At 40.2% G+C, this 21,748-nt stretch overlaps 1 non-coding gene across 1 annotated transcript; it reads left to right on the top strand.

Annotated features, from left to right (window-relative positions):
- The first annotated feature begins 20,435 nt into the window (after positions 1-20,435).
- Positions 20,436-20,543, top strand: LOC112799394 (small nucleolar RNA R71). The gene has a single exon (XR_003200975.1). It is a non-coding gene; the product is annotated as a small nucleolar RNA R71 (small nucleolar RNA).
- The last annotated feature ends 1,205 nt before the right edge of the window (positions 20,544-21,748 follow it).

Raw genomic sequence — 21,748 nt, 5'->3', positions numbered from 1 at the left:
CACGTTGCCAACGTGCTGAAGAGAAGGAGTGTTCATCAACAATGCCAGGAAATTGTGATGCACGTTGCTAACTTGGAATATATGGGGCGTTGTCCACAACAACTCCAACAAGGCAGCCTGACCATGTCCACTTCAATGGAAGATATCTTGAGCTACAGAGATCCAAATTGAGTGCTTTCCAGTTGCGTTGGAAAGCTAACATTCAGAGCTTTCCAACCGGTGTGCGTGGATTTTGCAAACAACGGTCGGCAGGAGCCCCAACCCCTGCCGTGTGGAGAAGGCTAGGCTAGGAAGCACGTGCCAACTTGGAGAAGAAGGTGCGTTTTTGGCAACAACTTGGCAGCTTGACCTTACCTTCTTTGAGAAGCATAACTTAGCTAGGAAAGTCAATGAGGTGATCCAGTGGCATGAAAAATAGACATCAAGAGCTTTCCAATGATGTATAATATCCATATTGAGGCAAAGGTTGACACTCAAATTCTGGCTACATTTAGCTGAAAGTAAGCAAGAAGAGAAAAGCAAGTTGTTAGCAACAACTTGGGTTAGCAACGCCCAAGTCTCATACTTCACTTCCAGAATGTCATGCACGTTCCAACGTGCATTAAGCCTGGATTATTGCCAATAACGCCAATGGGCGATGTTGCCAACTTCTTTGCTTCCCTATCATCACAAAGCAACAACTTCTTCAATTGAACAGATGCAACAATGAGAAGCCCACATGCTAACCAAATTGAAGATCTCTGAAAATTTAGTTATAAATAGAAAGATTGGTTACTTTAGGATTTTACACACTTTTGACATTAGAACTTTTCATACTTTTGCATTTTACTAGCACTTCCGGGAGGATACCCGGAGAGCACTTTTTCTTCTTGAACTTCTCTTCTTCATTTTCTTAATCTTTAAGCATTTCATTATTCTTCTTCATCTTCTTTGCAATTTAGTTTAATTTCATTTATGTCAATTGTTGTTGAATTGGACAATGACTCACTAAACCCCACTTCATTAGGGGAGGAGCTCTGTTTGTTGAAATGAATTGGTGAACCATCTTCTCCTTCCCAATTCTAGTGGTTGATCTAAAGAGGGAACTCTTGCTCTTCAAAGATTCAACCACCATCGAGAGAGGGGTTAATCTATATGAATTATGTGGTGAATTTGAGGAATGAGCCACATAATTCAGTTTAGAGTTCATCCTTTCATGATTTCCTTAATCAACACACCTTGGTTAGTATGTGAGATGTAACTCTCCTTGGTTAGATTAAGGGAATTGTGTGGCTGGATTAAAATTGAGCTTCATCTCTTCTCATGAACAATTAGATCACGAGAGTGGCAATTGGTTATGTTGAGAGAGATTGAATCACCAAGAGATTGGGATTTAATCACCCACTTGCCATGGATCTATACCCATGATTGAGAGGATTTGACTAACATCAATTCATGAAAACTTGCATCTCTGATCCCTAATGATCCTCTCTATCATTAATTCTCATTTCTTTTGTTCTTAGTGTTTGAAAACCCATACCCAATTCCCTCTACATTCTTGCAATTTATTATTCTTGTCATTTACATTCTGTTTCTTATTTCTTACTCTCTTGCTCTTAGAATTCAGCACTTTATTTTATTTTTGATGTCATTTAAGTTTCTTTGCAATTTAAGTTTCCGTTATTTTTTTTCACTTTATTTCTATCTTCTAGTTCTTTACATTCTGTGTCATTATATTCTTGCAATTATGTTAAAAAAATCAAAATGCTCATGAAATCAAAACTATGTTTGCTTGACTAAATCTACCATTTAACTAAAGTTGCTTAATCTACCAATCTCCGTGGGATCGACCTCACTCTTGTGAGTCTTATTACTTGATACGACCCGGTATACTTGCCGGTTATACGTGAAATCCTAATTTTTACGTATCAAGTTTTTGGCGCCGTTGCCGGGATTGGAAAGATTGACAATGATTAAGTGAAAGGTGGTCTAGATTAAGCATTTTCTTTGTGTTTTTGTTAAGCCCACTAACTGTTCGATACTTTGTTTCACTAACCCCAATTCACTCTAGTTCTAGAGTGTCTCACTTGTGATTTTGGTTTTGTTTGTGTATGTCAGGAGCTAGTAGACGTAATATTGAGGACGAGAGAACCCTCCGAAGGATAAGGAGAGCAGAAAGAGGAAAGTTCATAGTTGGTGAAGAAGGTCAGAGGAATCAGAGGGAGAAGATCAAGTCATGGAGGATGAGATGCAAAATCCTCCTGGAGGGTCAACAATAATGGTGGACAAGCTAGAAGGGTGTTATCCTCGTAACTATCCCTGACCAAGACATTGTGGAGCAGTATTGCTACACCAAATGTTCAGGCCAATAACTTTGAGTTAAAACCTCAGCTCATCACTTGGTACAGAACAATTGCTCTTATGGAGGGGGACCTCTTGAAGACCCAAATCAACATCTCTCTGTTTTTCTAAGGATATGCAATACAGTGAAGACAAATGGAGTGCATCCAGATGTCTACAAGTTGTTGCTATTTCCGTTCTCTTTGAGGGATAAAGCCACTCAATGGCTAGAATCATTCCCCAAGGAAAGCCTCAATGATTGGAATGAAGTGATGGGCAAATTTCTAGCAAAGTTCTACCCACCTCAAAAGATCATCAAGTTGAAGACAGAGGTTCAGACTTTTAGGCAAATGGAAGGGGAGTCATTGTATGAAGCCTGGGAAAGTATAAAGCACTAATGAGAAGATGTCCCCCTGACATGTTTAGTGATTGGGTTAAGCTCCAAAACTTCTATGAAGGCTTAAGCTTCGAAGCAAGGAAGGGACTAGATTACTCATCAGGAGGATCACTCAACATGATGAAAACTGCCGAGGAGGCCCAAGACCTCATTGAGATTGTGGCAAACAATCAATATTATTACTCATCAGAGAGGCAGCACAATCCGACCCCAAAGAAAGGTGTAATGGAGCTTGAAGGTGTTGATGCTATCTTGGCACAAAATAAGTTAATGCACCAACAAATCCAACAACAAATGGAGATGATAACAAAGAGAATGGATGGTTTGCAACTTGCAGCAGTGAACACAACGAACAACCATTGCTTGAATGGAACCAAGGTGAAGGGACCAATGTTGAACAACCACAAGAACAAGTCCAGTACATGCAGAATACTTCAAATTCTCAGGATGAATTTCATGGTGATACATACAACCCATCTTGGAAAAATCATCCCAATCTAAAGTGGGGTGAAAACCATTGGCAAAAGAATAGCAACCACCATCAAACCCGTAACACAAACAACCAAAGTCACCATGCCAACAACACTAACCAATATAGAAAAACACAAAACACATATCAACCACCCCATCATAACTCACAAACTCACCAAAATAACTTCTCTGCACCATCGTCCAACTCACAAAATTACCACACTAATCCACCCAACAACTTCCAGCAACAATCAACCCCCATCATACCCCCAATTGACCATCATGAAACTAGAATCTCAAGCTTGAAGCAACCTTGCAAGCACTTGCTCAAACCACTCAAGCCTTAGCTAAGGGACACAAGGAACATGAGGTCATCATGAAGAATATTGAGAGACAAGTGGGACAATTAGCCAAACAAGCCGAGAGACCAACCAATGTTCTCCCAAGTGACACAATACCCAACCCAAGAGAAGAATGTAAGGCTCTGCAGTTAAGGAGTGGCAAGGTAGTTGGTGAAAGTTCGAACAAAGAAGCAATAAAACCCAAAGAGCAAGACACAGTGGAAGTACATGTGGAAAGGCAAGATGAAGAAAAGGCTTCAACATCTAACAAAGGCAAAGAAGTTGTCAAACCACAAGGCAATCCACCCAGACAAAGGAACAACCGTGATAGCAATGGGAGTATAAATCCACAACAAGAAAACAAAAATGAAGGAGTGAGAGCCTATGTACCCAAGCTTCCGTACCCAACCAGGATACACAAAGGAGCAAAGGACCAACAATTCCCAAGGTTCTTAGAAATCTTCAAGAAACTTGAAATCAACATCCCATTGGCAGAAGCTTGGAACAGATGCCATTATATGCAAAGTTTCTTAAGGAATTGATCACCAAGAAGAGAAGTTGGCAAGAAAAAGAAACGGTGATTCTCAATCAAGAGTGTAGTGCCATCATTCAAAAAGGGTTACCTCCAAAACTCAAAGACCCTGGCAGCTTTCTCATACCTTGCACGATTGGGAGCATGGCGTTGACAAGTCACTTTGTGATCTGGGAGCAAGCATTAACCTAATGCCACTCACCATGATGAAGAAAATGATGATTGAAGAGCTTAAACCCACAAGGATGTCACTCCAACTTGCTGACAGATCCATCAAAATACCAAATGGAGTAGTTGAGAACCTCTTGGTGAAGGTGGGAAACTTTATATTCCCAGCTGATTTTGTGGTCCTAGACATGGATGAAGAGGGAAACAATTCAGTCATTCTTGGTAGACCCTTTTTGGCTACAGCTAGAACAATCATTGATGTGGAAAAGGGAGAGATGATTTTCAGAGTGCATGATGAGCAAATGACCATAAATGTCTTCAAAGCAATGCAACACCCTGTTGAGAAAGAAAATTGCATGAGGATTGATGTATTAGATTCTTTGGTTGAAGAAGTGCTTGACACAAACCATCAAATGAAACAAGAGGAAGTTCATAACATCAAGGGACAAGAAGAGAACAAATTGGAAGCATCAGAGGAACCAAGTGAAGCTACCAAAGAAGAGGCACCACAACAAGAGTTGAAACCACTACCCCCTCATCTTAAATATGCATTTCTTGGTGAGAAGGATAGCTTCCCAGTGATCATCAATTCCACATTGAATGCAGAGGAAGAAGAAAAGCTCCTTATGGTGTTGAAAGCTCACAAAGAGGCGTTGGATGGACCATTGATGACTTGAAAGGCATAAGCCCTGCTGTATGCATGCACAAGATACTTCTAGAGGAGAATTCCAAACCAGTGGTACAACCTCAAAGAAGATTGAATCCCACAATGAAGGAGGTTGTTCAAAAGGAAGTCCTGAAGTTGTGTAAGGCTGGGATCATCTACCCTATATCTGATAGCCCATGGGTCAGTCCAGTGCAAGTAGTGCCTAAGAAAGGGGGGATGACTGTCATTGTTAATGAGAAGAATGAGCTTATTCCAACACGAACAGTGACAGGGTGGAGGATGTGCATAGACTATAGGAGGCTGAATGATGCCACACGAAAAGACCACTTCCCTCTACCTTTCATTGACCAGATGCTTGAAAGGTTGGCTGGCCATGCCTATTACTGTTTTCTTGATGGATATTCTGGGTATAATCAGATAGTGGTTGACCCCATGGATCAAGAGAAGACGTCCTTTACGTGCCCCTTTGGAGTCTTTGCATATAGGAGAATGCCATTTGGACTGTGTAATGCCCCAGCTACCTTTCAAAGATGCATGCTATCAATCTTCTCGGACATGGTAGAAAAATTTATTGAAGTCTTTATGGATGATTTCTCTGTTTTGGTGATTCCTTCAATACTTGCTTGCATCATCTTACCCTAGTCTTGAAAAGGTGCCAAGAAACCAATTTAGTTTGAATTGGGAGAAATGCCATTTCATGGTACCCGAAGGCATTGTTCTTGGTCACAAAATTTCAAGAAAGGGTATAGAAGTTGACAAGGCAAAAGTAGAAATTATAGAAAAACTTCCTTTGCCAACTAGTGTGAAAGCCGTTAGAAGTTTCTTAGGACATGCTGGTTTCTATAGGAGATTCATCAAAGATTTTTCAAAAATAGCAAAGCCACTAAGCAATTTGTTGGTGGTAGACAATCCTTTATCTTTGATGATGAATGCAAACATGCTTTTGAAACTCTAAAGGCTAAGCTCACCACAGCACCAATCATCACACCCCCAAGTTGGGGACTACCTTTTGAACTCATGTGTGATGCAAGTAACCTTGCAATTGGTGCTGTGTTGGGGCAAAGGAAGGAAAAGAAGCTTCATGTTATCTACTATGCAAGTAAGGTATTGAATGAAACTCAAAGAAACTACACCACAACAGAGAAAGAATTACTAGCCGTGGTATATGCTTTTGATAAGTTTAGACAATATTTGATTGGATCTAAAGTCTTAGTGTATACTGACCATGCTGCTATTAAGTATCTTATGTCAAAACAGGATGCCAAACCAAGGCTAATCAGATGGGTGCTACTCCTACAAGAGTTTGACATTGAGATCAAAGATAGAAAGGGCAGTGAAAATCAAGTTGCTGATCACTTATCAAGGGTACCACAAGATGCATGCCAAGACAACCTTCCATCAATAAATGAAGAATTTCCAGATGAACACCTCTTGCACATTCAACATGTCCCTTGGTTTGCAGACATGGCCAACTACAAGGCAGGAAGAATCATTCCACAAGAATACACAAGATAACAAGTTAAGAAGCTGTTGCATGAGGCTAGGTTCTTCTTTTGGGATGAACCATTCTTGTTCAAAAGATGCCCAGATGGAATGATAAGAAGATGTGTGTCAGAGGATGAGATGAAGAACATACTATGGCATTGTCACAACTCTAGTTATGGTGGTCATTTTGGAGCTGAAAGAACGGCTGCAAAGGTCCTTCAAAGTGGCTTCTACTGGCCTTCAATCTTCAAGGATGCTAGAGAGTTTGTGAGCCATTGCAATGAATGTCAAAGAACAGGGGGTTTGTCAAAGAAAAATGAGATGCCTCAGAAGTTCATTTTGGAAGTGGAACTCTTTGATTTGTGGGGAATAGATTTCATGGGACCTTTTCCTCCATCCTACACATTCAAATACATCTTGGTAGCAGTAGAGTATGTCTCCAAATGGGTTGAAGCAATAGCCACCACCACATGTGATACCAACGTGGTCTTACAATTCCTCAAGAAGAACATCTTCACTAGATTTGGAGTACCCAAAGGACTTATAAGTGATGGGGGAAGCCACTTTTGCAACAAACAACTCAATTCTTTACTCCACAAATATGGTGTTACTCACAAAGTGGCCACACCATATCACCCTCAAACCAATGGGCAAGCTGAACTTGCCAACAGAGAGCTAAAAAGGATCTTGGAGAAAACTGTGGGAACAACAAGAAAGGATTGGGTTAGGAAGCTGGATGATGCACTTTGGGCATATAGGACAGCCTTCAAGACACCCATAGGAAAATCTCCATTTCAGCTAGTGTATGGAAAGGCATGCCACCTCCCTGTGGAGCTTGAACATAAGGCCTTTTGGGCCACCAAACTTCTCAACTTAGATGCTCAAGCAGCAGGAGAGAAGAGGTTGTTACAACTCAATGAACTTGAGGAGTTCAGATTGGAGGCATATGACAATGCCAAAATATACAAGGAGAGAGCAAAGAGATGGCATGATAAGAGGATCTCTCAAAGAACATTCGAACCGGGCCAAAAGGTGTTGTTATTCAACTCAAGATTGAAGATCTTCCCTGGGAAGCTGAGGTCTAGATGGACTGGTCCATACACCATCACCAAAGTATCACCTCATGGCTATGTTGAATTACTTGATGAAGCCTCAAAGCAAACCTTCACAGCTAATGGACATAGGGTGAAGCACTATTTTGGTGGCCCTTGGAGCAAGGAAGAGAGTGTGCAACTCTTAACATGAGCAAAGAAACTGCAGTGTCGAGCTAAGGACAATAAACAAAGCGCTTCATGGGAGGCAACCCATGCACAGGGAGTCTTTTATTTTCATATTTTAGTAACCAATAATAATTAAGTAGACTAGTACATGGTGTATGCAAGGCACTAAGTTTGTTGTGGCCAATCTTGAAGTAATGGCAAAAGTGTGTTCTACAACACTTAGCCACAAACTAAATTTGGTGTCTATACATACACGAAAATGCTAGACTATGAAAGTATAATCATCTATTTTAGTTAAAAAAAAAACAAAAAAAAAACGTGAAATAGCATATAATGTAGGTAAAATACTAAGTTTAATGTGGCTATCTTTGGAATTAATTCCATAGAACACTTAGTCACAAACTAAGTTTGGTGTCTTTACTTACATTACTAATGCTAGAAAAAAATTAGATTAGGGAATCAAATCATAAATTTTAATGTTAGTTTAGTCAATTTTGCATAGGAATATCATCATAAGTTTTTAGCTATTAATGTCACTTTAAGAATCTCAAGCTTTTGGAATTTTGTTGCAGGAAAGAAAGAAAGAAGTGATGGGGAATCTTGGAAGCATATAATGAAAGAAAGAAAGAAATGATGGGGAATCTTAATGAGTAAGGTCACGGATACACAAGGAAGGGAAGTCACATGAGTTTTGAACTTTGTGCATGGGGAAAAATAACTCAACATGCATTGGGCACAAGGAAGCATGCTCCCCATGCCATGACCGAGCCTTAAATGTCACTAGAACCATGCATCCTCACCAACTTTCACTTTAAATACTTCAACCATATTCATCAAACCTCATTCTTCATCACTCATTCTTCTACCCCCATAACCTCATTTAAGTACCCGAACTCACACTCAACCTCCAACCTATTCCATGTTTCACAAATTCTAGCCTTGAACCTCATCTTTACCCAACAAAACTCTTGAAGCATCACACCTCCTCACATAACCGAAACACTCCACCCCCCCTTCACCATCATTTTCTAGCTTGCCTAAGTCACGTTGTATCATATATCCTCCCATTCACAACCATTTTCCTTGTGCTTGAGGACAAGCATTCATCTAAGTTTGGTGTTGGGGAGATTCAACCTTGCAAGTGAATCTCAATGGCCTCATCATCAAGGGATAGGAGAGAAGATGAGTTTGATCAAAGAAGATTCAAAGCCAAACACAACGAGCGTATCTTCAGCTGGATGTCAAGCAAAGATGTTGTTCCAGAGTTACCATTCAAGCTAAGAAAAGATGAATACCCTGAAATACAAAAAATAATCAGAAAAAGGGGATGGGAACTTCTCTGTGACCAACCTCAAGAAGTGAGCATGCTTCTCATCCATGAATTCTACACTAATGTGATAAGAGAATATGATGATGAAGAACCATACATGAGCTATGTAAGAGGTGTGACTGTTGATTTTAGCCCGGACACCATCAACAGGGTGCTAAAGGTCAAGGCAAAACAGTTCAAACGAGCTAGCTATGAAGAAAGGGTTGAAAATGACCCAAGATACATGGATGTGGTAAGTGACTTATGCAGAGTAGGCACGGATTGGGTGTTGGATTCACATGGACAACCACTCAAACTTCGGAGAGGTGATCTCATACCTCAAGCAAAAGGATGGCATGACATAGTGAGGAGATCATTGATGTCCACTTCAAATAATTCTGAGGTAACGGTGAATAGAGCAATAATGATCCATTGTATAATGAAAGGAGGGGAAATTAATGTTGGAGACATTATAGCCAAGAACATCATTGACATAGCTCAAAAAGTCAAACAGGACAGCTGGCTAGGATATCCTAGTACCATTCTGCGCCTATGTGAAGAAGCTGGAGTGCCTCTGGAAGAATTTGGAGAAACTGATTTGGTCTCTGTTGGAAAACCCCTTACTCGAGAAAGGTTGGAATTCATCACCACAACCCAATTGGAAAGGCAACCTTTAGCAAGAAGGAAGAAAAGGAAAGAAGCAAGACAAGAAGAGGAGCCTCAAGAAATGGAAGAACCTCATACCTTGAACATGAACCAACTCCAAGCCGCCTTGGAAGGAATTTCTGGGCAATATTCACAAATTCAAAGAAGCCAAGAGGAACAAGCTCAACAACAAAGGGACCTTTGGCAATTGATGGATCAACAAAGAGGGGTTCAAGTTCAATGGATGAACCAACAAAATGAGTACCAAGCACACATGATGGAGTTACAACAAGAACAATATGCCAAGATGCAGGAAGCCATCAACAATTCAACTATGGAACATGAAAGAGCCATGGAGAAAGTAATACAAGAACAAGCTCAACTAAGGATAGAGCAAGCTCAGCAAAGAGAACTTCTCCATAGATTGGATGCCAGACATAATGCATTTCACAAAGATTTCAATGAAAGCAGAATGTTCAGGGAAGCCAGGCACAAGGACAGACTTGACTATGATATATGCACCCAAGAAAAGCTCAGTTACCTCTGCTCCACACCCCCATTACTCAACCCACAAATTAAAACCTTTAATGAAGCTCGCAAGATATTTGAAGAGCAGGAACTTGCAAGGGTGAGATTTAATCAACAAAGGCTAAATGAGACAATGATAAGCCAAGGAGTGTGGCAAAGAGAAGAGAGGGATGCAACGACACAACAACAAGGAGAACGGAGAAGCAAAAAGAAAGAAGATCCAAAGGGAGATGCAACAACAAAGCAACAAGGAGAGTTGAGAAAGAAAAAGAAAGAAGATCCAAAGGGCAAAGGAAAGCAAGGAGAATCAAGCAAGGGAAAAGGGACATGAAGACTAAAGGTGGTGAAGTTCCTTTGTTTTTCTTTATGTTTTATTAAATAAAGAAGATGTATGTCTGAAATATGGTATACCTTCTAAGATGCATATTTTTTTTTCTTTGAAGCATTATCTTTTATGTTACCCATTCCATGCATCACTACTCACAAGTTTGGAATGGTTGCTTGTCTTAAGTACTTTTACTTGTCAATGGAATAAAAGATGTAGTTTGAGCAAGAACAGAGAGGAATCTAGCTTAAAAAGGATCATGTTGTCCCATAAGAAAAGTGCTAGTATTTTTATTGTGAAAGAAGCAATGTTCAAGAAATTCAAAAGAATGCTTGCTAATACAAGACTAGTTCGGTTAAGGATCACAAGGACTTTATCAGTAAAAGCACAAATAACCTTGACAATAAAGAAAATAGAGTACAAAGAATGAAAGGCTAGGCATCAATGACAAAATTTGGATATGTGTCTGTGGTGATTGATGTTAAGAGACATACTTGGGCCAGTAAATCCGAGGGGTGCTTCATCACCCGATAACTTGAGTTAACTAACTCGGGATTATCGATTGAAAACCCACAATCAAGAGTAGCTCTATAACAGAACATTTAGCAACCCAAAGAGGTGCTGGACACCACTATCCAAACAAAATTTCAATGTTATATGCCTGTGATTGAATGTGTTAAGGAGAGAGGCTTGAGTTAGTAAATCTTTAAGAGTGTCTCAACACTTAACAACTTGAACCAACTGGTTTGGGATTGTTGATTGAAAGCTTATGCTAAAGAGCCGCCTTAAGACAAGATTTCAAGCTCATTTGAAATGAAAAAAGGGGAATATAAAAAAAAAAGAAGAAAAGCATCAAGGAAAGAATGGTTCAAGGGTCATGTGCTAAAGTATGAAAGAAGTCTAGTGAAGTTAACCAATTTAGTAGTGAAGCAAGCATTTTAATTGAAAAAGTTGAATAGTTGTGTTCAATTACAATAAATTAATGACCACACAAGTGAGGATGACATGCTCAATGAAAAATTACTCTCTGGAAGAACATTCAAGTCTTACATCTTAGATTCTTGTGACAAAGTTTTTATATTTTGCTTGAGGACAAGCAACACTTTAAGTTTGGTGTTGTGATGCAATTGCATATTTGTTATATTAGTTAGTTAGTTTAGTTGGTTTTAGCTTAATCTCACTCATTTTCTCTAAATAAACAAGTCCTTTTATGAGTTTTATCTTCATGCATGAGAACACCAAGGAACATGTTGATTCTAGCCAAATTCATGCAAATGATTTAAAGAATGCATAAATGAATGAGTATGAATGAATCTCATGAAATTTATTGCATGAATTGGTAAAACTTTGAAGCTATTTCCCTTGTTGATGATAGGTGATGAAACAAGAAAGCATGGAAGCAAGAATGATGCAAGCTGGGAAAGAAGAAGTTGGCGTTGCCAACTTGGAGATAGTGGGCGTTGTTCATGATAACGCCAGGCAACCAAGAAGCAAAGTTGGCGTTGCCAACTTGAGAAATGTGGTGCGTTGTTCATGATAACGCCAGGCAACCAAGAAGCAAAGTTGGCGTTGCCAACTTGAGAAATGTGGTGCGTTGTTGGAGGCAACGCCAGGATGCCTTGGAAGCAAAGTTGGCGTTGCCAACTTGAGGAATGTGGTGCGTTGTTCAAGGCAACGCCAAGCAACAAATGGAGCCTTGAAGAGGAGCTCGAGGGCGTTGCCAACGCCAGGAACCATAGGCGTGTCCCTAGGCAACGCCACACAAGCAAACTTGGCCCAGGAAAATGAGATGCACGTTGCCAACTCCAAGTTATGAAGGCGTGTTCCTTGGCAACGTAGCAAGCAATTTTGGCACCAAAAGGGAAGGCTCGAGCACGTTGTTGAGCTAGGGAGCATTGGCGTGTTTGGCAACAACGCCAGGAATGGTTACTTGGCTAGGCACCAAGTCTTGGTGCCAACCAAGTTGCCAACGCCCACCAGCCGCACCAACCACGTTGCCAAGGCCCACCAGCCGCACCAACCACGTTGCCAACGCCCACCAGCCGCACCAACCACGTTGCCAACGCCCACCAGCCGCACCAACCACGTTGCCAACGCCCATCAGCCGCACCAACCACGTTGCCAACGCCCATAAGCCTTGCCATGCACGTTGCCAACGCCAGGAAGCAACCATGGAGCCTTGAGAAAGGCTCGAGCACGTTGCCAACGTGCTGAAGAGAAGGAGTGTTCATCAACAACGCCAGGAAATGGTGATGCACGTTGCTAACTTGGAATATATGGGGCGTTGTCCACAACAACTCCAACAAGGCAGCCTGACCATGTCCACTTCAATGGAAGATATCTTGAGCTACAGAGATCCAAATTGAGTGCTTCCAGTTGCGTTGGAAAGCTAACATTCAGAGCTTTCCAACCATATATGATAGTCTATGGTGGAGCACAAAATTGAAGCCAAACCAGAGTCACCTTTAGGCCCTAAAAACAAGAACATGAAGTTGAATTCAAGAAGGCTAGAGATGAGCCTTGGAGGTGGGCACGAGCACGTTGCCAACGTGCTAGAAAGGGGGCGTGTTTTGCAACAACGCCAGCCCCAAGCCCCTGCCTTGGGAGGCTAGGCACGAGCACGTTGCCAACTTGGAGAAGAAGGTGCGTTTTTGGCAACAACTTGGCAGCTTGACCTTACCTTCTTTGAGGAAGCATAACTTGAGCTAGGAAAGTCCAAATGAGGTGATTCCAGTGGCATTGAAAAATAGACATCAAGAGCTTTCCAATGATGTATAATAGTCCATATTGAGGCAGAAGGTTGACACTCAAATTCTGGGCTACATTTAGCATGAAAGTAGAGCCAAGAAGAGGAAAAGCAAGTTGTTAGCAACAACTTGGGCTAGCAACGCCCAAGTCTCATACTTCACTTCCAGAAAAATGTCATGCACGTTGCCAACGTGCATTAAGCCTGGAGTTATTGCCAATAACGCCCCTCAATGGGCCAGAATGGTTGCCAACTTGCTTTGCTTCCCCTATTCATCACAAAGGCCAACAACTTCTTCAATTGAACCAAGAATGCAACAATGAGAAAGCCCACATTGCTAACCCAAATTGAAGATCTCTGAAGAAGTTTTGGGAGTAGTATAAATAGAAGAGATTGGTGTACTTGTAGAGGACTTTTACACACTTTTTGACACTTAGAACTTTTTCATACTTTTAGCACTTTTACTTAGCACTTCCGGGAGGATACCCGGAGAGCACTTTTTCTTCTTGGAACTTCTCTTCTTCATTTTCTTAATCTTTAAGCATTTCATTATTCTTCTTCATCTTTCTTTGCAATTTAGTTTAATTTTCATTTATGTCAATTGTTGTTGAATTTGGAGCAATGACTCACTAAACCCCACTTTCATTAGGGGGAGGAGCTCTGTTTGTTGAAATGAATTGGTGAACCCATCTTCTCCTTCCCAATTCTAGTGGTTGATCTAAAGAGGGAACTCTTGCTCTTCAAAGATTCAACCACCATCGAGAGAGGGGTTAATCTATATGAATTATGTGGTGAATTTGAGGAATGAGCCACATAATTCAGTTTAGAGTTCATCCTTTCATGATTTCCTTAATCAACACACCTTGGTTAGTATGTGAGATGTAACTCTCCTTGGTTGAGATTAAGGGAATTGTGTGGCTGGATTAAAATTGAGCTTCATCTCTTCTCATGAACAATTAGATCACGAGAGTGGCAATTGGTTATGTTAAGAGAGATTGAATCACCAAGAGATTGGGATTTAATCACCCACTTGCCATGGATCTATACCCATGATTGAGAGGAATTTGACTAACATCAATTCATGAAAACTTGCATCTCTGATCCCTAATGATCCTCTCTATCATTAATTCTCATTTCTTTTGTTCTTAGTGTTTGAAAACCCATTACCCACTTCCCTCTACATTCTTGCAATTTATTATTCTTGTCATTTACATTCTGTTTCTCTATTTCTTACTCTCTTGCTCTTTAGAATTCAGCACTTTATTTTATTTTGATGTCATTTAAGTTTCTTGCAATTTAAGTTTCCGTTATTTACTTTCACTTTATTTCTATCTTCTAGTTCTTTACATTCTGTGTCAATTATATTCTTGCAATTATGTTCAAAAAAATCAAAATGCTCATGAAATCAAAACTATGTTTGCTTGACTAAATCTACCATTTAACTAAAGTTGCTTAATCTACCAATCTCCGTGGGATCGACCTCACTCTTGTGAGTCTTATTACTTGATACGACCCGGTATACTTGCCGGTTATACGTGAAATCCTAATTTTTACGTATCAATGGGTCCGTATGTGATTACAGGAGTATCACCATATGGATATGTTGAGCTTCAGGATATTGATTCTGACAAAAAGTTCATTGTTAATGGACAGAGAATCAAGCATTATCTTGAAGGCAATTTTGAGCAGGAATGCTCAAAACTGAGACTCGAGTGATTCTCAGTAAAGGTCCAGCTAAAGACGGTAAAGAAGCGCTTGCTGGGAGGCAACCCAGTCATTAGGAGGTTATATGATTTGTTCTTACAGAGGCAAGTATCAAAAATGAAGGAATTCACAGAGTTACAGAAGGATTCAGCTCAAAAAGCAGGGAAAAAGAGCTTACTGGCGAAAAAACGCTAGTAAGGGGCATTTTGGGCGTTAAACGCCAGAATGGGTACCATTCTGGGCGTTTAACGCCAGGAATGGTGCCATTTTGGGCGTTAAACGCCAGAATGGGCACCATTCTGGGCGTTTAACGCCAGGTGTGCAGCATCCTGGGCGTTTAGAAAAACGCCCAGTGACAAAGGAATTCTGGCGTTTAACGCCAGCCAGGGCACCTGGCTGGGCGTTAAACGCCCAAAAGGGGCAACAAATGGGCGTTAAACGCCAGAATGGGTGCCATTCTGGGCGTTTAACGCCAGAAAGGTGGGGGGACCATAATTTTGTTTTCAAATCAAATTTTTTCAAACTTTCCTTTTCTTACCCATACTTTTCTACAAAAACACATTTCAATATCTCATCATTCACTTTCAAATTTTCAAAAATCTAAAATCATTCTTCAAATCTCTCAAATCATTCCCAAATTTTGTACAAAAACTCACCCTTCTCTCAATTTCCTTCCATATCTTCTCAAATCTCCTTTCAAATTTTTCTTTTTTTCGAAATCTCTCCTCCCCACTTTATAAATACACGTTTGGCCCCCTTCATTCCACCACACCATTCGAATTTGCTCTTCCTCTCTCTCTCTTCTTTCCTTTCTTTTGCTTGAGGACAAGCAAACCTATAAGTTTGGTGTGCTTTTCCGTGATCACTAAGCCAAGATTCATCAAGATCATGGCTCCTAAAGGAAAACAAACCAATTTAAGAGGAAAGAAAGAGAATAATCCAAAGAATCTTTGGAATCAAGAGAAGTTCTTAACCAAAGAACATGAAGACCATTATCACAAAATAATGGGTCTGAGGTCAGTGATCCCGGAAGTTAAATTTGATCTGAAAGAAGATGAATATCCGGGGATCCAAGAGCAAATTCGAAACAGAGGATGGGAAGTTCTAACCAATCCTGAGATAAAGGTTGGAAGGAATATGGTTCAGGAATTCTACTCAAATCTGTGGCTAACAGATAAGCAGAGAATGACTGGAACTGCTTACCATACCTACAGAACCATGGTCAGAGGGAAAGTTATGTACTTCCATCTGGACAAAATAAGAGAAATCTTCAAATTGCCTCAACTGCAAGATGATCCTGAATCCTTTAATAGGAGAATGGTGAGAGCAGATAAAGGGTTGGATCAAGTTCTAGAGGACATATGCCTCCCTGGAACTAAGTGGATAACCAATTCTAAGGGTGTCCCAAACCAACTCAAGAGGGGAGACCTCAAACCAATTGCAAGAGGTTGGCTAGACTTTATTGGGCGTTCCATATTGCCCACTAGCAACCGTTCTGAGGTCACTATCAAGAGAGCAGTGATGATTCATTGCATTATGCTTGGAAAAGAAGTGGAGGTTCATCATGTGATTGCTTGTGAGATCTACACAATTGCAAATAAAAATTCCACTGAAGCCAAATTGGCTTACCCAAGCTTGATCTCCTTGCTCTGTAAAGAGGCTGGGGTAAAGATGGGAGTAGATGAATTCATACCCATTGAACATCCAATCACCAAGAAGTCAATGGAAGGACAAATGCAAGACAACTCTATCAAAAAGAGGGCGCAGGAGTTCCTCCCTGAATTTCCAAAAATTGACTACTGGACCAGCCTAGAAGCATCTATCATCAAGTTACAAGAAACTATGGAGCAACTGAAGGAAGAACAGCAGAATCAGAACTGCATGCTCTGCAAATTGCTGAAGAAACAAGAGAAGCAGGGGCGTGAACTCCAAGAGTTGAAACGCCAAAAGCTCTCATCTCAAGTTGAGGGAGCATCCACTTCTCAAAATCAAGGTTGTTGAGTCCTAACTCTGTGAAAACCTCTATCATTAGGAGCCTATTTAATAATTTTTGTTTTCTATTTTTATAGTCTAATCTTCTATCTATTTTTGAGTCTTGTTCTTATTTCATAATTAATAAAATTTAAAATTCATGTCCTAAAGCTATGAATGTCCTATGAATCCATCACCTCTCTTAAATGAAAGATGCTTTAATCACAAAAGAACAAGAAGTACAGGATTTCGAAATTTATCCTTGAAACTAGTTGAGTTAGTTTGATGTGGTGACAATACTTTTTTTTTCTGAATGAATGCCTGAACAGTGCATATGTCTCTTGAATTTGTTGTTTTAAGAATGTTAAAAAAGTGTTGGCTCTTGAAAGGATGAGGAAAAAGAGAACTGTTATTGAGGATCCAAAAAAATCATTTAATTGATTCTTGAAGCAAGAAAAAGCAGTGGATACAAAAAAAAAAAAAGAAATTCGAAAAAAAAAGAGAGAAGAAAGAAAGAAATAAAGTTGTGATCCAAGGCAAAAAGAGTGTGCTTAAGAACCCTGGACACCTCTGATTGGGGACTCTAGCAAAGCTGGGTCACAATCTGAAAAGGTTCACCCAATTATGTGTCTGTGGCATGTATGTATCCGGTGGTAATACTGGAAAACAGAATGCTTTGGGCCACAGCCAAGACTCATACACTAGCTATGTTCAAGAATCATTATACTTAACTAGGAGAATCAATAACACTATCTGAGTTCTGAGTTCCTATAGATGCTAATCATTCTAAACTTCAAAGGATAGAGTGAGATGCCAAAACTGTTCGAAGGCAAAAAGTTACTAGTCCCGCTCATCTAATTGGAGCTAAGTTTCCTTGATATTTTGGAGTCTATAGTATATTCTCTTCTTTTTATCCTGTTTTGATTTTCAGTTGCTTGGGGACAAGCAACAATTTAAGTTTGGTGTTGTGATGAGCGGATAATTTATACGCTTTTTGGCATTGTTTTTAGTATGTTTTTGGTATGATCTAGTTAGTTTTTAGTATATTTTTATTAGTTTTTAGTTAAAATTCACTTTTCTGGACTTTACTATGAGTTTGTGTGTTTTTCTGTGATTTCAGGTATTTTCTGGCTGAAATTGAGGGTTCTGAGCAAAAATCTGATTCAGAGACTGAAAAGGACTGCAGATGCTGTTGGATTCTGACCTCCCTACACTCGAAGTGGATTTTCTGGAGCTACAGAAGCCCAATTGGCGCGCTCTCAACGGCATTGGAAAGTAGACATCCTGGGCTTTCCAGCAATGTTTAATAGTCCATACTTTGCCCGAGATTTGATGGCCCAAACCGGCGTGGCAAAACAGCCTCAGAAATTCCAGCGTTTAACGCTGGAACTGGCATAAAACTTGGAGTTAAACGCCCAAACTGGCATAAAAGCTGGCGTTTAACTCCAGAAAAGGTCTCTACACGAAAATGCTTCAATGCTCAGCCCAAGCACACACCAAGTGGACCCAGAAGTGGATTTTTACGTCATTTACTCATTTCTGTATACCCTAGGTTACTAGTTTACTATTAATAGGATCTTTTGACATTGTATCAGTACCTCATGACACTTTACACGTTTCTTTGTGTACTTTCCACGGCATGAGTCTCTAAACCCCATGGTTGGGGGTGAGGAGCTCTGCTGTGTCTTGATGGATTAATGCAATTACTACTGTTTTTCATTCAATCTTGCTTGCTTCCATTCTAAGATATCACTTGTTCTTAATCGGATGAATGTGATGATCCGTGACAATCATCATCATTCTCAACCATGAACGTGTGCCTGACAACCACCTCCGTTCTACCTTAGATTGAGTAGATATCTCTTGGATTCTTTAACCGGAATCTTCGTGGTATAAGCTAGAACTGATGGCGGCATTCAAGAGAATTCGGAAGGTCTAAACCTTGTCTGTGGTATTCTGAGTAGGATTCAATGACTGAATGACTGTGACGAGCTTCAAACTCCTGAAGGCGGGGCGTTAGTGACAGACGCAAAAGAATCACTGGATTCTATTCCGGCCTGATTGAGAACCGACAGATGGATAGCCGTGCCGTGACAGGGTGCGTTGAACATTTCCACTGAGAGGATGGGAGGTAGCCACTGACAACGGTGAAACCCTTGCATACAGCTTGCCATGGAAGGAGCCTTGCGTGCTTGAAGAAGAAGACAGTAGGAAAGCAGAGATTTAGAAGATGGAGCATCTCCAAAACCTCAACCTATTCTCCATTACTGCAAAACAAGTACTTATTTCATGTTCTTTTGCTTTTCACAATCAATCCTGATAATTTCTGATATCCTGACTAAGATTTACAAGATAACCATAGCTTGCTTCAATCCGACAATCTCCGTGGGATCGACCCTTACTCACGTAAGGTATTACTTGGACGACCCAGTGCACTTGCTGGTTAGTTGTGCGGGATTGCAAAAGTGTGATTGCAATTTCGTGCACCATGTCTCTTTTGAGGTAATCTCTGCCTAGTCAAGTTATCCAGTTCTTTGGTGAGCAAAGGAGGTTCATCCTCCCAAGTCTCATTACAAAATAACTTGTCATTTAGCTTCATGATTGCTCCAAGGTACTTGGCAACTTGCTCTTCAGTGACATCTTCATCCTCTTCAGAGGAAGAATACTCATCAGAGCTCATGAATGGCAGAAGTAAATTCAATGGAATCTCTATGGTCTCAGTGTGAGCCTCAGATTCCCATGGTTCCTCATTAGGGAACTCATTGGAGGCCAGTGAACATCCATTGAGGCCATCCTCAGTGGCGCTCACTGCCTCGTCCTCCTCTCCAAATTCGGACATGTAGGTCATGTTAATGGCCTTGCACTCTCCTTTTGGATTCTCTTCTGTATTGCTTGGAAGAGTGCTAGGAGGGAGTTCATTAATTTTCTTACTCAGCTGATCCACTTGTGCCTCCAAGTTTCTAATGGAGGACCTTGTTTCAGTCATGAAACTTTGAGTGGTTTTGATTAGATCAGAGACCATGGTTGCTAAGTCAGAGTGGTTCTGCTTAGAATTCTCTGTCTGTTGCTGAGAAGATGATGGAAAAGGCTTGCCATTGCTAAACCTGTTTCTTCCACCATTATTTTTGTTGAAACCTTGTTGAGGTCTCTGTTGATCCTTCCATGAGAGATTTGGATGATTTCTCCATGAAGGATTACAGGTGTCTCCATAGGGTTCTCCCATGTAATTCACCTTTTCCATTGAAGGGTTCTCAGGATCATAAGCTTCTTCTTCAGATGAAGCATCCTTAGTACTGCCTGGTGCAGCTTGCATTCCAGACAGACTTTGAGAAATCATATTGACTTGCTGAGTCAATATTTTGTTCTGAGCCAATATAGCATTCAGGGTATCAATCTCAAGAACTCCTTTCTTCTGATTCGTCCCATTGTTCACAGGATTCCTTTCAGAAGTGTACATGAATTGGTTATTTGCAACCATTTCAATGAGTTCTTGAGCTTCTGTAGGCGTCTTCTTCAGATGAAGAGATCCTCCAGCAGAGCTATCCAATGACATCTTGGACAGTTCAGATAGACCATCATAGAAGATACCTATGATGCTCCATTCAGAAAGCATGTTAGAAGGACATTTTCTGATCAATTGTTTGTATCTTTCCCAAGCTTCATAGATGGATTCACCTTCCTTCTGTCTGAAGGTTTGGACTTCCACTTTAAGCTTACTCAATTTTTGAGGTGGAAAGAACTTTGCCAAGAAGGCATTGACTAGCTTTTCCTAAGAGTTCAGGCTTTCTTTGGGTTGTGAGTCCAACCATATCCTAGCTCTGTCTCTTACAGTAAAAGGGAATAGCATAAGTCTGTAGACCTCAGGGTCAACCCCATTAGTCTTGACAGTGTCACAGATTTGCAAGAACTCAACTAAAAACTGATGAGGATCTTCCAATGGAAGTCCATGGAACTTGCAATTCTGTTGCATAAGAGAAACTAATTGAGGCTGAAGCTCAAAGTTGTTTGCTCCAATGGCAGGGATAGAGATGCTTCTCCCATAGAAGTCAGGAGTAGGTGCAGTAAAGTCACCCAGCACCTTCCTTGCATTGTTGGCATTGTTGTTGTTTTCGGCTGCCATGGGTTCTTCTTCTTTGAAGATTTCTGTTAGGTCCTCTACAGAGAGTTGTGCCTTAGCTTCTCTTAGCTTTCGCTTCAAGGTCCTTTCAGGTTCAGGGTCAGCCTCAACAAGAATGCTTTTGTCTTTGCTCCTGCTCATATGAAAGAGAAGAAAACAAGAAAATATGGAATCCTCTATGTCACAGTATAGAGATTCCTTGAGGTGTCAGAGGAAAAGAAAAATAGAAGGAAGAGGTAGAAAATTTGAACTTATCAAGGAAGGATGGAGTTCGAATTGTGCATTGAGGAATAGTGTTAGTCCATAAATAGAAGGATGTGAGAAGAGGGGAAGAAATTTTCGAAAATTGAGCAAAAGATTTTAAAACATTTTGAAAAACTTCAATTGATTTTCGAAAACTAAGAGTTGAAAAAAATCAAGTGATTTTTGAAAAAGATTTTGAAATTAGAAATCAAAAAGATATGATTGAAAACTATTTTGAAAAAGATGTGATTGAAAAGATATGATTTGAAAAGCAATTTAAAAGGATTTGATTTTAAAAATTAATGACTTGCCTAACAAGAAAAGATATGATTCAAACATTAAACCTTTATCAACAGAAAAGGCAACATACTTGAAATGTTGAATCAAATCATTAATTGATAGCAAGTATGGAAAGAAATTGATTTTGAAAACATATGATTGAAAAGATATGATTTGAAAAATATTTGATTTTGAAAAATTTTGAAAACCTGAAAAAATTTCAATTAAAAACAGAATCTTCCCTCTTGTGCCATCCTGGCATTAAACGCCCAGAATGGTAT

The sequence above is a fragment of the Arachis hypogaea genome, chromosome 4 (assembly GCF_003086295.3).
Source record: "Arachis hypogaea cultivar Tifrunner chromosome 4, arahy.Tifrunner.gnm2.J5K5, whole genome shotgun sequence".
Taxonomy (NCBI): Eukaryota; Viridiplantae; Streptophyta; class Magnoliopsida; order Fabales; family Fabaceae; genus Arachis; species Arachis hypogaea.
The sequence above is the reverse complement of the archived record's forward strand: the minus strand, read 5'-3'. Positions and strand labels throughout refer to the sequence as shown.